At 43.7% G+C, this 12682-nt stretch overlaps 2 non-coding genes across 2 annotated transcripts; both read left to right on the top strand.

Moving 5' to 3' along the window:
• The first annotated feature begins 288 nt into the window (after nt 1-288).
• TRNAN-GUU (transfer RNA asparagine (anticodon GUU)) lies at nt 289-362 on the top strand. Its single transcript has one exon. It is a non-coding gene; the product is annotated as a tRNA-Asn (tRNA).
• Nucleotides 363-2770: 2408 nt separating this feature from the next.
• TRNAS-GCU (transfer RNA serine (anticodon GCU)) lies at nt 2771-2844 on the top strand. The gene has a single exon. It is a non-coding gene; the product is annotated as a tRNA-Ser (tRNA).
• The last annotated feature ends 9838 nt before the right edge of the window (nt 2845-12682 follow it).

Raw genomic sequence — 12682 nt, 5'->3', positions numbered from 1 at the left:
CATTTTATATGTATTTATCGCCGTGTTCCACAGTGAGATATCGTCGCCGTTTTATACGACAGACGCGACCGGTAACTGTCAAATTGAGTGACCGGGATTTGAACCACGGAACCCAGCTGTGGAGGCCACCTCATGCGTAAATAATTGTGCCAATTTTTGGGTACATTTGTAGCTCTTGCAACGAATTTACATGAGTGTAGTTATTCTGAAGTTTTTTTTTTTTTTTTTTGAAGGAACTTAAGTAATTGTAAGGGACGTACCTGAGATGACTAATCTGGTATTAACGCAGCCTCTGTGGCGCAATAGGCTAGCGCGTTTGGCTGTTAACCGAAAGGTTGGTGGTTCGAGCCTACCCGGGGGCGGAAGTTTATTAGAGTAACTTTAGTAATTCTGAGGGGATTGCCTGACATGAAGTAATCGGAGCTTGAAAGCAGCCTTCGTGCGGCAATGGGCCAGCGCTTTCGGCTGTTAACTGAAAGGTTGGTTGTTCGTGTTCCGGAGATTCTGTGGAACGCAGAGGTGTAAGAAGATATGGCCATGAATGGGTGGATAAAGAATATATTAAATAGCAATTTAAAACTATAAATTTTTGGAATATACTTCTTCCCTCCTTTTTTTTTCTTTTCTTTTCAAACTTTACACTCTGCTAAGCAAATAACAAAAATCAGGTACAAGATCTATCTCGTGAGCTTGAGTAACAATATTAGAAATGTCACGAAAAATCAGATAACAACCATTTAACAACCTGAGCTTGAAGCTTCCTAGTTACAACATTAACAACCCACACACAGGGAGACGGGGCTCCCAATTTTTACATCCCCCTGTGGGTGGGGGTGGTAGAATAACACCCACGGTATCCCCTGCCTGTCGTAAGAGGCGACTAAAAGGGGCCTCAGGGGCTCTGAACTTTGGAGCGTGGGTTGGCGACCACGCCGCCCTCAGCTGAGTCCTAGCATTGCTTCCATTTACTTATGCCAGGCTCCTCACTTTCTTCTATCCTATCCGACCTCCCTTGGTCAACTCTTGTTCTTTTCCGACCCCGACGCTATTAGGTTTGCAACGGCTAGGGAGTCTTTCATTTTCACGCCCTCCGTGGCCCTTGTCTTTCTTTGTCCGATACCTTCATTTTTCGAAGTGTCGGATCCCTTCCATTTTTCTCTCCGATTAGTGTTACATAGAGGATGGTTGCCTAGTTGTACTTCCCCTTAAAACAATAATCATCACCACCACCACCCAATTTTTACATCAGTAGAAGGAGCGTCTTTGCTCTACACAATTACTTCCTAGGAGGTCATCCTAAAAAATTACAAGTTCCGGGCCTATTAAGGCACCTATCTCCATTTAACAAAATCAAACAGTATGTAGACTAGGCCCTACTGTCTTAATCGCTCAACAGTCAGATTTGTCTGAACACAAAATGAAGACAGATAGAAGTTGACTTAAATAAGTACCCATTCTACGTGGCCTTATTTAAAAGCAAAAGGTGAAAGTTACTGGCCAAAAACCAAAATGTTAGGAGGCGAACTCTTGCACTCCTAGAAATTCGCATAAAAATACTTAGACCCTATGTGGGCTCATGGCTTACAAAGGCAACTACGGAGGTCACTAGATGAAAAGAAGGTTTACAAAATTAAGAGATAGATTTTAAAGATTACAAATGATAGTCACCTCAGTATCAAGTTGAAAGGGAATACAAGAGGGTAACTAAGTTCAGTTAAGTTATTAAGACTTGTCTGAGAATTTGTATTGATAAATAAAAGTTACATTACAAAATAAATTTGAAGCCTTCCCCTCGAGCTAGCTTTCAAAGACTATTACATGGTTAAACAGAGTCTGCCATTACCTTGAGCTGGTGGACCTCCGGAAGATGGATGAGGCATCCCTTCCACCTGCCTCCGTTACGAGCACACTCTAAACCTCTTGAGTGGAGCGATCACAAAGACATGGCTGAAACGGTCCCAGCTTTTATAGCGGAGAGGAAGGTTCCAGATTACTCTGGGCCGAAGCCCTGAAACACCCACAATTCGTATTAGTTCATTTAATAAATATGAATAATTTCTGACTGGTTACTTAAATAAAAGTACAACATTTCTTATTGGGTGAAATATAAGGTTTGGCGGGAAGAGATAGAAGTGTTGACAACTTTAGAACACCAAAAACAATTTACAAACAATTAAGTTTTACCAACTTTTGTTATTTGCTTTACGTCGCACCGATATGTCTTATAGCGACGATGGGATGGGAAAGGCCCAGGAAGTGGAAGGAAGCGGCCGTTTGCCTGGTGTGAAAATGGGAAACCACGGAAAACCATCTTCAGGGCTGCCGACAGTGGGGCTCGAACCCACGATCTCCCGATTACTGGATACTGGCCGCACTTAAGCGACTGCAGCTATCGAGCTCGGTAGTTTTACCAACTAATAACTACCAAATTTACCTTGAATTTTAATTGTCCATCCATAGTTTGATATCTCAGTTAGAGATGGCCTCCTCAAAGGCGTTTAATTTCAATCTACGCGGCGTGATTACCTCCGGTAAAGTTCGAGCCAACACGGGGGCTATAATTTTTTAGTGACTTTAGTAATTCTGGGGGAATACCAGACATGACGTGATCTGCTCTTTAAGACATCCTCCGTGGCGCAATGGCCTAGCGAGTTCGGCTTGTTAACCGAAAGTTTAGTGGTTCGGGACCACCAGGGAGCGGTAGGATTTAGAGTAACTGTTGTAAATCTGAAGGGTGCATCCGACATGACAAAATTTGCGCTTTAAGAAAGCCCCCGTGGCGCAATGGGCTAGCGCTTTCGGCTGCTAACGGAAAGGTTGGTGGTTCGAGTCTACCTGGGGGCGGTAGTTCTTTTACAGTGACTATAGTAATTTTGAGGGGAGTACCTAACATGACTAACCTACACTTTATCGCAGACACCGTGGCGCAATGGGCTAGCTGTTAATCGAAAGATTGATTTTTCGAGCCCACACGAGTCGATGGTTTCTTAGAGTAACTTTAGTAATTCTGAGTTGAGTACCTGACATGACGTAATCTGCGCTTTAACAGAGCCTCCGTGGTGTTGAGGTCAGTGTGATTAGCTGCCACCTCCGGAGACCACGAAGTTTCAGAAGTGGTATGAGGGCTGGAACGGAGTCCTCTCAGCCTCGGGAGGCCAATTGAGCAGTGGTTTTTCGTGGTTTCCCACTTCTCGCCCAGGCAAATGCCGGGATGGTACCTAACTTAAGGCCACGGCCGCTTCCTTCCCTCTTCCATGTCTATCCTTTCCAATCTTCCCTTTCCCCCACAAGGCCTCTGTTCAACATAGCAGGTGAGGCCGCCTGAGTGACGTACTGGCCCTCCTCCGCAGTTGTGTCTCACAACCCAAAGTCACACGCTCCAGGACACTGCCCTTGAGGCGTTAGAGGTGGGATCCCTCGCTGAGTCCGAGGGAAAAACCTACCCTGGAACGTAAATATTGGTGGGAAGTTGTGTAGGCCCTGGACCGTGCGATTAACAGCAGACGAGGTGGTGAAATCGGGTACAGCGTTGCCGCGTTCAGTAGTAAACACAGTCCGCAACGAAAACAACTCGTTTAATTTCGACGCTTGATGTTATTTCCTCATACAAGTTCCACTTCCCATCATCTATTCTCATAAGGACTTTGGGCGTTCAATAACAGGTTTAGGCTACAAATGAGTTGATTCCTAATTTAGAAATGCACACTGTACAATTTTTTCAAGGGTTATTTTCAATATTTACATATCTTTACTATGTTTAATTCTGTCTTTCTCGTCTGAAAAATCACTGTATTCCGATGAATCGGAACTGTTGTCATTCATGTTGATTATGACTGGCTCTCAATGAGGGACATTATCAGACAGTCCATCTTTCTGCCAGTGGTAACCTTCCATTTAATTAGCGTGCTTATTTATTTATTTATTCTTTTACATTGTTTCACCGAGCGAGTTGGCTGCGCGGTTAGGGATGCGGAGCTGTGAGCTTGCATTCGGGACCCTACTGTCGGCAACCCTAAAGATGGTTGTCCGTGGTTTCCCCATTTTCACACCATCCAAATGCTGGGGCTGTACATCAATTAAGGGCACGGCTGCTTCCTTCCCACTCCTAGCTCTTTCCTATCCCATCGTTGCCATACGACCTATTCCCCCTGTGGGTGGGGGCGGTAGAATAACACCCACGGTATCCCCTGCCTGTCGTAAGAGGCGACTAAAAGGGGCCCCAGGGAGTCTGAACTTTGGAGTGTGGGTTAGCGACCACGGGGTCCTCAGCTGAGTCCTGGCATTGCTTCCACTTACTTGTGCCAGGCTCCTCACTTTCATCTATCCTATCCGACCTCACTTGGTCAGCTCTTGTTCTTTTCCGACCCCGACGCTATTAGGTTTGCGAGGGCTAGGGAGTCTTTCATTTTCACGCCCTTCGTGGCCCTTGTCTTTCTTTGACCGACATCTTCATTTTTCGAAGTGTCGGATCCCTTCCAGTTTTCCCTCTGATTAGTGTTAAATAGAGGATGGTTGCCTAGTTGTACTTCCTCTTAAAACAATAATCACCGCCATACGACCTATCTGTGTTGGCACGGCGTAAAGCAGATTGTAAAAAATGCGTAGTTTCCAGAGTTTCAAAAACGTAGAAATTGGCATATCAGTAAAATCCCTCAAATATTCCAACAATTTCGGGCGGAGGTTTTTAATTGTGGGAAATGCCTTCCTTATTCATGTAAAAATCGCGTTTATTTCCTCGTATTGTGGCCAAAGTAAAATAATCTAGTTGGATTTTGTAGGACCGTGGCCTCAAACACTGCTTCTTTCTTGATCTGCATGACGTATTTCAATAATTCTCCTTTGAAGCGGCTCGTACTCTTTTCACTGACGAAGGTGATAATCCAAGACAATCTGCCACTTTCTGGTACAGAGGAAAAATGTGTCTCCCCTTTCCCCCTCACTATGAAGGAAACAATTAGCACTCAAAAGCATTCAAGTTCACACAGACTGAAAATAACCTGCGGACAAACCGAGTTAGGGGTATTTCATTTCACAACTGTCCGGCGCGGGCGTACGCGGCAACCCTGTACCCGATTTCACAACTGTCCGAGTGAGCGTACGCGGCAACCCTGTACCCGATTTCACCACCCCGCCTGCTGTTGATCGCACGGTCCAAGGCCTACACCACTTGCCATCAATGTTACTCTTCATAAATTCAGTATCACATTGTACGGTATCTGATAATCACGACTGAGTGCTTAAAAACAAGCTCAAGTTTCCTATTGTGCGTTTATCCTGGGCTGAGAAAATGTTGCTTTAGAAGAGTGACAAGAACTCTTTCTGGTGTGGTTGAAAAAAATTGTAACTTGAGTAGTACACTACGAATACATATGGCTGTTGTTGTTTGAATCATCAGTCTATAGACTGATTTGGTGCAGCGCTGCACGACATCCTATCCTGTCCTAACTTTTCCATTTCTACATAACTGCTGCATTTTACATCTGCTCTAATCTGCTTGTCATATTCATACCTCGGTATACCCCTACCGTTCGTACCATCTACACTTCCTTCAAAAACAACTGCACAAGTCCTGGTTGTGCTAAGTTGTGTCCTATCATTATATCCCTTCTTCTGGTCAAATTTAGCCAAATCGGTCTTCTCCCATTCACTATCTCTTCATTAGTGATTCGATCTATCCATCTCACCTTCAAAATTCTTTTGCAAAACCATATTTCAAAAGTTACTATTCTCTTTCTTTCTGAGTTAGTTATCGTCCATGTTTCACTTCCATACAATACCACGCTCCAGACGAAAGTCTTCAAAAACATCTTTCTAACTCCAATATCAATGTTCGAAGTCAGCAAGTTTTATCCTTGAGAAAGGCCTTCTTTGCTTTTGCTAGTCTGCATTTTATGTCCTCCTCACTTCTATCATTGTTAGTTATTTTACTACCCAAGTAACAATAGTCATCTACTTCCTTTAGCACTTCATTTCCTAATTTAATATTTCCTGCATCACCTGACTTCGTTCGACTGCACTCCATTACTTTTTTTGGACTTATTTATTTTCATCTTGTACTCCTTACCCAAGACTCTGTCCATACCGTTCAGTAATTCCTCCATATCTTCTGCAGTCTCAGATAAAATAATAATAACATCATCAGCAAATCTCAGGGTTTTTGATTTCTTCTCCTTGGATTGTGATTCGCTTCCCAGATTCCTCTGTGATTTCCTTTACTGCCCGTTCTATATAACAATTGAAAGAAGGGGGGACAAACTGAAACCTCGCCTCACTCCTTTCTGGATTGCTGCTTCTTTTTCAAAGCCCTCGATTCTTATCACTGCAGACTGATTTTCATACAGATTGTAGATAAATGTTCGTTCTCGATGTCTGATCCCGATCGCCTTCAGAATCTCGAATAATCGTAGCTTGGTCCAATCAGCATTATCAAATGCTGATGACGAAATTAAGAAAAATTAAGAATTTGATGGCTCGCCGTGTTTCATGGTTCCGACGGTACAAACGTACCCGTAACGAATCCGATTTTGAAAACTATCGGGTACTTAGGAACAGAATTAAGCAAGAAATCAGAAATCCAAGTACTTAAACTGTCTTTCGGGTAAACTGAATGCCAGGAATTCCTGGAAAGAACTACGCTCTCTTGGTATTGTAAAAGGCCAACAACAGCAACGAGAACCAACTGTTCCCCTAGACCAGGGCCTCTCAGGGTGCATGCGCGTGGTGCATGCACTGTGCACGGTGCAAAAGACGACTTGGCTTGGTTGTAGGGTTGGGCAGACCGGAACATTCACTTGTTCCGCAACATTAGGAACTTGAGGCGGAGTGTTTCGGTACAGAGTGCCGAGATACGGGACACAGGACACAGGACTGTAACTGCGTCCTAGAGAGAACTTCGAGAGGCAACAGGACATGCTCCGCTTCAGCTGGAATGTGCCTGAACCGAACGTGCTGTGCCAAGGCCGCACTAGATAGATTAGTTGGCCTTGGCTGTCTGCCTGTCGATACCGGCTGTGTGCCGCCCTGTGTTGGAGTGTCAACATTTTTTCATCCAGTTATATCTTTAATTCCAAAGCGATGACCCGTGTTTTTCTTGGGCTTAAAAGTTTCCTTAAAGTCCAAATTAATTTTTAACATCAATCCCCAAGAAAGTGTTGAGGGAAATTTTCGAGATATTGAAGAAAGTAAATGGAAGTTGAGAGGGAAGGAATTCGAAGTGCAGAGAGCATGGGACGCAGGCGAAGCAGCTAAAGCAGTGCAGCGCAGAGTAGATTTTTGTAATCCACACAAATCATTGCACCATCGCAAGTTGACAGACAGGGCAGGACAGAGCAGAGCAGGCCGGTTCTGCACCTACTTCCGCCTACCACGCGCAGTCTTCGAAATACAGTTTCCTGCGCACGTGTCACGCAGTTAGTTAAGAAATGGAGGAGAAAATTACCACAGCCACTCAGTCTCACCATGTTTTGTAGGTACTATGTGAATCATGTGGACTGCAATGCAGTATGTACGTATATATGTATGTATGTATGTACGTATGTTCGTGACAAAATGGCTGAACCCCACTGTCGGCAGCCCTGAAGATGGTTTTCCGTGGTTTCCTATTTTCACACTAGGCAAATGCTGGGGCTGTACCTTAATTAAGGCCACGCCCGCTACCTTCCCAATCTTCCACCCTTCTTCCGTCGCCGAAAACCTTCGATATGTTAGTGCGACTTTAAACAAACAGCAACCAAAAGAATGTAATCCTCATATATCTATGAAACAATCCGTGACCCAAGTTCTCGCAACATATAGAATTTAAGACAAAGATCTAATGCTGATTATGGAGAGCATCATCGCCGACTCCGTCGCCGTCATCCATCATCACATTTATGTGAAGAGATAAATACGGAAAATCATTTATCATGTCTTGTCAAATATAAATGCAAACGCGTTCACAACAGATTGTCAATGTTGATTGATTTTAGTATCTTGTGTCTTGTGACAACTAGATGAAAATCTAGCAGTACATTTGTAAATACATATTTTTCCCTCTCCCCCACCGTGATCCTATTAATGAATTTACCATGCAAGTTGGTTGTGCAGTTAGGATCGCCTTGCTATGAGCTTGCATTCAGGAGATAGGGGGTTCGAACCCCACTGTCGGCAACCGTGAAGATAGTTTTCCGTGGTTTCCCATTTTCACACCAGGCTAATGCTGGGGGGTGCTGTACCTTAATTAAGGCCTCGGTCGCTTCCTTCCCATTCCTATTCCATCGTTGCCATAAGACCTATCTGTGTCGGTGCGACGTAAAAAATATAAAAAATAATCATGAATTAAATTCTTTGCTTAGTCCATATGAACGCCGAACATCGGTAACATAGAAATATTGTTCAGTCTTGTAAACTGGCGAAGGTGGTTGTTTTTATTGCGATTGTCTTAAGCTGAATAACGGCCTTGCCATGAGCACAAGGGAAATTGTGAAGATGACTAGCAAAATGAGAAAAATCGCGAATGCTTGAAGAAAAAGAAAAAAAGAGCCCCTTTATACTGGATGCCCCAGTATCACAGAGTCTAAAGAAAACATGTTATTTCTGAAAACCGACGAGACCCTGCGTGGCAATGTGCGCTCACATCCACTTCGCAATTTCGTAAGCTTTGCGCTGTTCTGCTCTGCTCTTCCCTGCTCTGCGGCCAACTGCTTCTCAATGTGCGCCCGGCCTAACAGCACGAAAGTACAACAATGTATTCATCCAGTTATATTTTTAATTCCAAAGCGACGACCCATATTTTTCTTGGGCTTAAAAGTTTCCTTAAAGTCCAAATTAATGTTTACCGTCAATCCCCGAGAAAGTTTTGAGGGATATTTTCGAGATATTAATTACTCACTAATTACTCACAATACAGGCCAATACATTCAACTGGTAAAAATATTCTTGAATTGGTTACTTTTAAACACCTGCACTGCCATTGTAGCCGTGCTATGTGTATTTTATATTGACCGGAAATATCTTAACCTAAAAGCAGCCTTTAACGCGATTTTTGGGCGCGAATTTCAGTGTTCCGACTGTTCGTTCACGTTCCCTGCAGCTTTATGCTGGACATGGCCATAACTACACACAGACACACACCACACAGCACGTTCCGTACAGGCACACTCCCAGTTCCCACTGGCGCGGAGCATGTAATGTTGCCTCTCGAAGTTCTCTCTACACTGCGCAGTTACAGTCCCGCGTCCCGTGCGCCCGCTGCACAGTTCAGCTAGTAGGCGAAGGGCAGTGCATAGTGGCGCTTCTGATGGGACAGCGAGTCAGTGTCCCCGGCTCGCTTGAGAATGTTTCGGAACAATTGACACTCGGTGTTCTGGAACAGCGGAACATAACTCTGCACCGGCACCTTGTGCCGAAACAGGGACATAGTGCCCAACCCTACTTGGTTGACCAGAGTGCAGACCCCCACTCCTCGATTTGGAGCAATAGCGCTAACTCTCTCTTTCCTCACGCCTCTCTCGCTCGCTCCGCCTGTCTCCCTCTCCCCCACTTGCGCCGTAGCGCTCCAAATCCGGGCTGAGTTGAGCCGAGTATAGCCGAGTAGAGCCGAGCATAGCCGAGTAGCCCAGAGACGAAGCGTTGATCCGAGCCATACCGAGCGACACCGAGCGACACCGATGCACAGTGCACGGAGCTCTTGCGCCTCGCTCTGCACGCGTGATATTTTGGGCGTTTGAGAGGCCCTGCCCTAGACGATCTTATTACATATTTCTCTGAAGAACGAATCGCGTTTAAACCAATCAATCAGGCAGAATTAAATATGAATCAACCAGCCATCCCTCCACTTAACCGTCCTCAATTTTCATTCCAAGAGGTCACTAGCAACCAAATTAAAAAAGTACTATACTCTATTAAATCTAAAGCAGTAGGAGTAGATGACATCCCTATGCATTTCATTCATAATATAATAGGCGCTAACCTCCCGATTATCACACATATATTCAATTACTGTCTTAGAAATGGAACTTTCCCTGCACTCTGAAAACAAGCTAATGTCATCCCAGTGCCCAAGATAAACGATCCTAAACTGACCTCTGACTATCGCCCAGTTTCTATTCTTCCAGCACTTTCTAAGGCTTTGGAAATACTGGTGTACGAGCAAGTATTGAAATATTTAAATAACTATTCTCTCCTTGACCCATTACAATCGGGCTTTAAGAAAGGGTACAGCACTGCCACGGCTCTCCTTAAAGTGACAGAAGACATCAGACTAGCCATGGAACAACGACAACTTACAGTACTAACGCTACTGGATTTCAGTGGTGCATTTGATACAATAGACTTACAGCTACTAATTAAGAAAATGGAATCTTACTTGTTTGACTCGTTAGTACTGAAGTTTTTTACGTCATATTTGAAAGATCGGAGGCAGCGGGTGATAACTAGCGAAAGAAATTCAGGATGGCGTACAAGGAAAGTTGGCACGCAACAAGGTAGTATTTTAGGACCGTTGCTTTTTACATTGTATATCAATGACATTTCATCTTCTCTAAAAACGTGTAATTATTACCTATATGCTGATGATCTCCAAATTTATTACCATTGCAGCTTAAGCGAATTACCAAACGCAGTAAAATGCATAAATGATGACATGAAAAACTCAGTGAATATGCTCTCGCAAACAGACTTCTCATAAATCCATCAAAATCGCAAGCTATCCTTGTCGGTTCCCAGAAGCTCCAACACAAGATCAACGATTAGGTCATTCTTCCTCTACAAATAAACAATAGCACAATCCCGTACAGTAAAACAGTGAGAAATCTTGGGGTGACTGAAACTCTAAATTGGGCAGAACATATCAAAAACGTAAGTCAGAAGGTGTTTGCTACTCTACACCCACTGAAATTAAATAAAAATATTATACCACTAAATGTGCGGCAAAGATTAACACAGATCCTAATTCTTCCTATCCTTGACTACCGTGATGTTATCTTGGTAGACGCTACTAAAGAACAAACTAGGAAACTGCAGCGTATTATGACTTGTTGCCTTAGATTCATTTTTAACCTAAGGTATGATGTGCATATTACTCCTTACTATCAAGCACTGAGCTGGTTAAAACCTGTTAAGAGACGTGAATATCATATACTTGTCTTAATAATTCTGTAGTTACCTGACCAAAAATCCTGCTCTTTCTGCCAAGGTACTTCACTTATACCAACTACATCTAATCTTAGTCTAAATATGGCTTACTCTTTGTGTCATCGAACATTATGGCAAGTTAGGTGTTGTGGTGAATTTAAATTTTGGAATGCTTAAGGTGTTTATTCTCTGCCTTTCTAGTTAAAAGCTATTTTACATTCCTTCCTCTTCTGGCCGTGTAGTATAGGCTTCGCCCCTGCTTGTTTCGGGATCATTCTGTCCTTTTCCGTGAGTGGTGAAGGTTAATTCAATTTTGAGAACAATATGTTTCTTTATGCTTCAAACGTCTGTGGTGTTAGATGATTAACGTCAATGTAGCCTTCTGGGCCGGTAAAGGGCGTTTTGTAAAACAATTCCAAACTGGACTCCAGGGTTCGAGACCCGTCTGTTTTAAAGTTTTATACAAGCTATGTCTTTTTCTCAGATTTGTGTTAACTCTACATTTCTGAATTATGTGCAGACTAGGCTACTTATTTTCTCTTTCTTTCTTTTTTCTTTCTCAATCTGTTTACTCCAGAAATGGACTCAGCGAGGGATAACAGCTCCACCGCCTCGAGGGCAGTGTTTTGGGTCGTGAGACATTTGGTGGGGGGAAACAACTGGGGTGGAGGAGCAGAACCTCGCCCAGGCGGCCAAACATACAATGCTGTACAGAGGTCTTGTGTGGGACGGAAGATTGGAAGGGATAGACAAGGAAGAGGGAAGGAAGCGGTCGTGGCCTTAAGTTAGGTACCATCCCGGTATTTCCCTGCAGGAGAAGCCGTAAATCACGGAAACCCACTTCCAGGATTGGTGAGGTGGGAAACGAACCCAGCTCTACTCAGTTGACCTCCCGAGGCTGAGTGGACACGGTTCCAGCCCTCGTACCACTTTTCAAATTTCGTGGCAGAGCCGGGAATAGGCGTTGCAGCTAATCACACTAACCATTACACCACAGAGGCGGACCTGAGCGGACGTAAGAATTTCGAACTCCCTTCTTGTAAATTTTCGAACTGTTTAGCTTTCTTGGGTGAAGCGTTCCTTTGTTAAACTGTTGTTGTCTTCAAGTAATAAGAGATGAAAGAAAATGACATTTTTCATAGATTTTGTGAGCAATATTTTAAATTTGGTTTCTGCTTTGTCCAGCCATTCACCCTTCATGGTTCCTTCGCTCTCTGTTCCGTGGAAACTGCGGGAAGAGTCTTATTGTAACATTAGTTATTTTGAGCCGACTACTTGTTTTGACGTAACAAGCGATTAGCGTAGCCTCCGTAGGGCAATCGGCTACCGCTTTCGGCTGTTAACTGAAAGGTTTACAGTTGGAGGCCATGCGGGCGCGGTATTTTTTGTTATATGAGTCAGGCCTCCACGTCTGTTTGACTTGTCGCCGTATTTTCGGCTATGCTGTTATCTATTCAGAACTGACTGAACTATCTTATATTATAGAAGTTTTACCTTTTGGGACCAGATGTTCCTAGCATCGATTTTCTAGTGTTACCTTGCGTTGAATGTGTTATCGAGAATATTTGTA

This window comes from Anabrus simplex, chromosome 9, assembly GCF_040414725.1.
Source record: "Anabrus simplex isolate iqAnaSimp1 chromosome 9, ASM4041472v1, whole genome shotgun sequence".
Lineage (NCBI taxonomy): Eukaryota > Metazoa > Arthropoda > Insecta > Orthoptera > Tettigoniidae > Anabrus > Anabrus simplex.
Note: the sequence above shows the minus strand (reverse complement) of the source record. Positions and strands in the feature narration are given on the sequence as shown.